General features: G+C 36.7%; 1 non-coding gene across 1 annotated transcript; it reads right to left on the bottom strand.

Moving 5' to 3' along the window:
* Positions 1-2,515: 2,515 nt before the first annotated feature.
* Positions 2,516-2,622, bottom strand: LOC130847168 (U6 spliceosomal RNA). The gene has a single exon (XR_009051960.1). It is a non-coding gene; the product is annotated as a U6 spliceosomal RNA (small nuclear RNA).
* Between the last annotated feature and the right edge of the window lie 4,762 nt (positions 2,623-7,384).

Here is a 7,384-nt window from a genome sequence, read left to right as displayed (position 1 = left end):
TCATTTTCAAAACAATGGAACAAATGAACTTATTTACAAAACAGAAGTAGAGTCACAGATGTAGAGAACAAACTTATGGTTACTGGGGGGAAGCAGTGGAGGGATAAACTGGGAGATTGGGATTGACATATACACACTACTACATATAAAACAGATAACTAATAAGGACCTACTGTATAGCACAGGAAACTCTAGTCAGTACTCTGTAATGACCTATATGGGAAAAGAATCTAAAAAAAGAGTGGATATATGTATAACTGATTCACTATACTGTACAGAAGAAACTAACACAACATTATAAATCAACTATACTCCAATAAATTTTTTTAAAGTATAGAAAATGTTGGTAAAAAGGATAAAAAAAAACAGTGAAATATATATATATTAAAAATAATAACATACAGATTGGTTATAAAACAAGATATAAGAAACAGAATGGCAAGCCTCAATAGTAATGCTAGTATGTAAAATATAAGAAAACAATGTTTTCAATATTCTGAGGGAAATACATTTTTAATCCACAATGCTATATCAAACAAAACTATTAATCATAGGAAGACGAGGTAAAGATATTTTCAGACATGCAGAAAAGCATAAAAATGTATTTCTCAAATATCCTTTCTTAAGCAGTTGTTGAAGAATTTCTTTATATAAAACAGAAATAAAAAAACAACAAGAAAGTAAGACATGGGACCCAGAAACATAGTCCATCATCAGGATAGCAGCAAAAGAAAGTAATTTCCAATCCACAATTCAGAAATTCTAATTTGAAAAGAAAAAATACAAAGTATAAAATGACTCGTTCCAAAAAAATAAAAAGCAGTGTTTTGACACAGTTGAAGAAATAAAATCAATTTACCTACTTCTAACACTGTATTTCCTCTGCCAAAATCACTTATTTCTTGTTTCAACCCTTCAACCTTTCTTACAGGTGACACTACACTGAATTATAGAGGATGCAAGATGTCTCTTCAAATATGAAAAAATCTTGGTATTTCTGAACTAGGAAATACTGATAGCTTATTGTTTTCACAAATTATTTGAACTTTTAAAATTTATCTTCCATATATTTTTCTGGCCTCCAAAATTGGAATGTGAGATCAGGGTTTATAATTCATCCTTTATTGTAATGCCAAAAGTCACCAACATAGGTAAGTGTTCAATAAACAACTATGTAACCTACATGATTTATAGTTTATAGTAATTAAAGTGTAATTAATTCACATGAGTTGTTACTTCAGGTGTGATGACTTTTTTTTTAAGAATTTTTATTAAGCTATAATTGACATACAATGAACTGCATATATTTAAAGTATACAATTGCTATTTATTCTTGTTGGTAATGTATATATGGCAATCCCAATCTCCCAATTCATCCCACCCCAACCCCCACCCCCCACTTTCCCACTTGGTGTCCATGTGTTTGTTCTCTACATCCGTGTCTCTATTTCTGCCTTGCAAACCAGCTGATCTGTACCATTTTTCTAGATTCCACAAATATGCATTAATATACGATATTTGTTTTTCTCTTTCTGACTTACTTCACTCTGTATAGCAGTCTCTAGGTCCATCCATGTCTCTACAAATGACCCGATTTTGTTCCTTTTTATGGCTGAGTAATATTCCATTGTATATATGTACCACATCTTCTTTATCCATTCTGTTGATGGACATTTAGGTTGCTTCCATGTCCTGGCTATTGTAAATAGTGCTACAGTTAACACTGGGGTGCATGTGTCTTTTTGAATTATGGTTTTCTCTGGGTATATGCTCAGCAGTGGGATTGCTGGGTCATATGGTAATTCCATTTTTAGTTTTTTAAGGAACCTCCGTACTGTTCTCCGCAGTGACTATATCAATTTACATTCCCATTAACAGTGCAAAAGGGTTCCCTTTTCTCCACAGCCTCTCCAGCATTTATTGTTTATAGATTTTCTGATGATGCCCATTCTAACCACTGTGAGGTGATAACTCATTGTAGTATTGATTTGCATTTCTCTAATAAGTAGTGATGTTGAGCAGCTTTTCATGTGCCTCTTGGCCATTTGTAAGTCTTCTTTGGAGAAATGCCTTTTTTGTTCTTCTGCCCATTTTTTGATTGGGTTGTTTTTTTTTCATATTGAGGTGGATGAACTGTTTATATATTTTGGAGATTAATCTTTTGTCTGTTGAATCGTTGGCAAATATTTTCTCCCATTCTGAAGGTTGTCTTTTCGTCTTGTTTATAGTTTCCTTTGCTGTGAAAAAGCTTTGAAGTTTCATTAGGTCCCACTTATTTTTGTTTTTATTTCCATTACTGTAGGAGGTAGGTCAAAAAAGATCTTGCTGTGATTTATGTCAGAGAGTGTTCTTCCTATGTTTTCCTCTAGGAGTTTTACAGTATCTGGCCTTACATTTAGGTCTTTAATCCATTTTGAGTTTATTTTTGTGTATGGTGTTCGGGAGTGTTCTAATTTCATTCTTTTACATGTAGCTGTCCAGTTTTCCCAGCACCACTTACTGAAGATGCTGTCTTTTAAATATGGAATGCTTCACGAATTTGCATGTCATCCTTGCACAGGGGCCATGCTAACCTTCTCTGTATTGTTCCAGTTTTAGTATATGTGCTGCCAAAGCGAGCACCAGGTGTGATGACTCTTAACAGTGCTACATAAGAAGTTATCAAAGAACTGCCTAACAAAGACCCAACAGGAGTAATTAAGTGGGGCTCCAATATTTTGAAGAACATATTAGAAGAAAGCAGACCTTCTCTAAGTATCAAGTAACAGAGAATCATTACATAAGACTATACTTTGAGCAAATACTAGGCAAAGCCTAGGAAATTTCTGTGATTCTAATTAGGGTCCTAAAACAAGAAGCTGATAGTCCAGAACAGGTGGCGTGAGAAATGTACAAGTATATCCCTGGGATGAAAGAAGGAAGAAAGCTAAGAAAGAACAGAGGGAGGAAGGGTATTTAGGAGAGAGAAAAGGAAGGAGAATTGAAGAGAGAAAAGAAGGAAAGGAAAGGAAAGGGAAATCCAAAAGGAACAGAATATTTGGAACTATTCTGTTAGTGGCACTAACTAAAGGTTATTATTAGTACCCTCACAGCATTAACTGTCAGAACTCACTATTTCTTTCATTTATTTAACAAATATACATTGTGACATGTCAGGCACTGTGCCAGGAATTAAGGATTCAACAACGAACCCTATACCAATGATAGTTCTCCTCGTGGAGCTTAAGATTTGTGTATAGATGTATGTATACATCATAAAAATGTGCATTTTCCTTGTGTTATTATTTTTATAATTATCGACATCCTTTTGTGTTTTCATCGAAATCCAAAATAAAGAAATCATTCCAGGCCCTAAATGCGTTAGTCTTACTGACCATACTTAGGACTTTGGGGGGAAGAGGATGCCAGGGTATAAGGCCAAATAAGCACCGCTCTATAAAATCATGTTTTACTGAGATTTTTTTTTTCTGCATACACTACTTACTACAGCTACTGGTTTGTTTTTATTGCTGCTGTTGATGCTAAAAGGGACATCTGGAAACCAGGGATTAAAAGTCTTCAGCTCCATATGAGCTCAGGGTTATAGCCCCAGACCTTAGGCAAGTAACTTTAATCAATTTTGCCAAAGTTCTCACTAATAGAAACTGTAAGATCAAGACTGGTGTGTCAAGGGTCTCTTGTACCAAGAAGTATTTTAAAAGCCGCAGTCTTTTGGAATTCTGCTTTCGTCTGTAGCCCACTATGCCTCTGGGATATACTGAAGCAGGATTTCAATAAAGACTAAGCTTACATTTTACATGTAGAATTGGAACCAGCAGAGAAGACCTGAGATTCAGTCATAAGCAAGTGTTCAGGCAAGTTATTTTATGCATCTCTCCCACACACAGACTTGAAGCTACAGCTCTAAAATTGCTCCCACTGGGACCTGAGGCAAAACATTTTCCAGGATGAATGCGCTGCGCTAATTGCTCTCCTTTATCCATTTGTTCCCCATCCTTTCCTCATTCTCCCCTTTTCTCTTTACCTTTGCCCCATGGTGATCTCTCATGAGAGGGAATCTGTTTCCTTTTTTCCATTACAGAATGGAAAGAAATACTCATGAGAAAGGGGTTGTCTGAAATAAAAACTAAGAGGACAAAGGACGCATTCAAGAAAAGAATCCTTTAAAAACTACTCCACATTTGGATATGTTTTCATCCACCAACCTGTGCAACTGAATCCTTAAGAGATCAAGAGAAGAAGCACCCCAGTTCTTTTATAGGAGACCAATAAGGTCATTCATCCCTTGCCTCTTCCTCTCCCTTGCTTAAGCCACCCTAATAAAGAAATGAATTCCCCTCTCCTCTTTTTATTTTCATTGTATGTGTCAAAGCCTTGGATGGACATTTTGTTATTCTGGAGTCCTTGTGGACAAAGATATTTGAGATGTGAGGGGCATATTAAGAAACCATTTATAGCTTATACAGCAGAGCTTCAAAAAACCCAGGGTCAGCACAGCAGTGTCTATTTCACCTAAAGCAGTTTTTAACTCAAGGGAAAAAGAGAAATGGTGTTTTGAGTTTTATTTACCACATACTGATAATTCAAAGAAAAACAAAAATAGCAGAGACCAAATGCACTATTATTGTCCTAGACACAGAAAAAAAGGGATTTTTGAATGCGCAAAATAAAAAATTTTAAAATTACAGTGCTTCGAAATTGTTCTTTGATAATGTTTCTGTGTCCTGGCTTAAATTTAGAAAAATCTCTGGAGCCGGAATTTTCCTTTTCTAAAACAATATAAACATCTTTATCCCAAAAAACTTGGTTTCTAAACATCTTAATGATGATGATTACAAGAATTTACTTTCAAAGACTTTTATTGTTACCAAAAGACATCAGAATGAGAAAATTTGGTTGCCAATAATATGAATTCTAATAGTGAAATCTGCCTACACAAGTTTGCTATTCACAGCTTTTAAGATATTGAAAGAGCAGTTTAAGGGCTCGCGGACATTCTCTTACCTTCCATTAATCCTTGCCTTAAAGAATTCTGGTTACTAACTACCTTTGGGCAAACTACCAACCCAAGAGGTACCCAATTGTGAAAGTTTCCATGAAGTCTCTCAGAGTCACACTGAGAAATAGGTAGCTAAATAAGGGGTGTGCCAGTGCATGGGATTTGGGTTGGGAAGAGTGCCTGAATGGCTTAGCTTCTCTGAAAAGGGAATCAAAGCTGCATTTACAGGTGATAGAGATGGTTCTGTCAGTCAGTCACCTCCTACCAATCTATCTAACTCACTCTGATCTTTCTTTCTGCTTTTGCTGCTTACCAATCAGCTCTCCTCCCCTGCTTAGAATCTTTTTTCTTCCCTCTGTTAAGTCTTCTTCAGAAGAAACAGAGGTCAGGAAAAGATAGAATACATACCACATGTGAAAGATTACCACTGCAAGTTGACTTCTGCAACTTCCCTCCTCCCTCCATTTTAAAGGAAATTCCCACTTTTTCCCAAGAGCAAAGTAGTTATTTTGTTGGATTCACACAAAAGGAACTTCTTGGGAGAGCTTGTGATCACAGTGGACATTAGGTTTAGAGACACAGTCGCCCTGTGTTGTGACCCTCTGTCAAGTCTAGTAAGCAATACAACTCCAGGCTCCTTCCCTCCAACAACAGTCACCAGCGCTGGAGAGCAACGGGGTGGCCTGCAGTCTCGAATCAGCCTGCTGGGCTTGCACCCCAGCTCTGCTTACTCCAAGCTGTCTCAACGTGAGCAAGTACCCATCCAGAAAACGGGATTGCTAATGATAATTACAGTACCAATATCCATAGTGTTGTTACGAGGTTTAAGTAAATAAATACTCATAAAGTGCCAGAGTGCTTAGAATAGTACTGGGCTCATAGGTTACATTAAATAGCTTGTCAAAGTAAATTTTAGGCTTGTTAAAATAAGTTAATTTTAAAATGTAGATTGTAATCTATGTACCAATCACATTTGTGATTAAAATATAATCAGTCACCTTTGTTCCCTTTTTTTTTTTTTTTTAATTTTCACACTTGGCATTAGAACTCCTCAGCCCCCATTCTTCTACTTTATACAACATAAAATAAAACTTGAAATTGTATTTTTTAGACAAGCATCTTGTTTCTTTTTTTTTTTTCCCTAAACACTACAGTACCTAGCAAAAGAGCTAAAACTTGAGTGGATTGTTGCAAAAATCGACTTTCTTAATAACATACTCTCTCATTCTAAATGACATAGGAAAACCTATATAGTCTAGGTTATTTCCCTATGGTTTTTTCATTTGCAGGCAGTGCTTTCAAGCATGAACACAACTAAGTAGAAAAAAAAAAAGAAAAAAACCCAGCTTCAGTTACTAAACCCTATAAGCCAGTACAAAAAGATGCAGCTAAAGATGCTATTTTCCATCAAAATAGCTATCTTGAATGCATTTCACTGTGGTACTTCCAATTGTGGATGGTATTTTAATGGAAGTAAATGGAAGCTAAGGCCACTGTATTTTGAGTTTGAGCAGCACTGTATTACAGGCTACAGCCATGACTCAGAGCAATTTGCTTTAACCAGGTTCAATACTAGCTACACGATGCATTGCATCACGAACTTCAGATTTTTCTCCACAGTAAAACTGTTTAGAAACCTGATTTCCAGCCAGCATTGACACCACCTGTTGTAATTCCTAATTAGAGTAGTGTGGACCAAAACATGCCAATGTCCAAAATCTCATACATATTCAGAAGAAAGTTGGTCAGTGGACCTTGCTCAGTAAGGAAGCAAAGAGTAAGCACTCAAGGAAGAAAAAAATGTAGATTATCTGTATAGATAGAGTGAGAGATTCCTGGAAACAAGGCATTTAATGTTTTCAATTAGATATGCACTTAGAGCCAGAGTTCCAAACCTCAGGACAGTAACTGACCAATTTAGTCACAATTTTCACCAATAGCCTTTGTAAGGTTGAGACCAGAAGGTTAAGGTCTGCCACAACAAGATTACCATCTATTAAGTCACGTTCCTCCTCCACTCAGATTCAAGTTTTGATCCATGAAGGGATGTCAACCTAAAGTGTTGACATTTAGTATGGATGCTTCATAAAATTCAGCATGTTATATATGGAATCTAAAAATGGTACTGATGAACTCAGTGACAAGAATAAGGATGCAGATGCAGAGAATGGACTGGAGAACTCGAGGTTTGGGAGGGGGCGGGGGGTGAAGGGGAAGCTGAGACAAAGCGAGAGAGCAGCACAGACATATATATACTACCAACTGTAAAGTAGATAGCCAGTGGGAAGTTGTTGTATAACAAAGGGAGTTCAACTCGAGGATGGAAGAAGCCTTAGAGGACTGGGATGGGGAGGATGAGGGGGACTCGAGGGAGGGTGGGGGGGG

The sequence above is a fragment of the Hippopotamus amphibius genome, chromosome 2 (genome assembly GCF_030028045.1).
Source record: "Hippopotamus amphibius kiboko isolate mHipAmp2 chromosome 2, mHipAmp2.hap2, whole genome shotgun sequence".
Lineage (NCBI taxonomy): Eukaryota > Metazoa > Chordata > Mammalia > Artiodactyla > Hippopotamidae > Hippopotamus > Hippopotamus amphibius.
The sequence above is the reverse complement of the archived record's forward strand: the minus strand, read 5'-3'. Positions and strand labels throughout refer to the sequence as shown.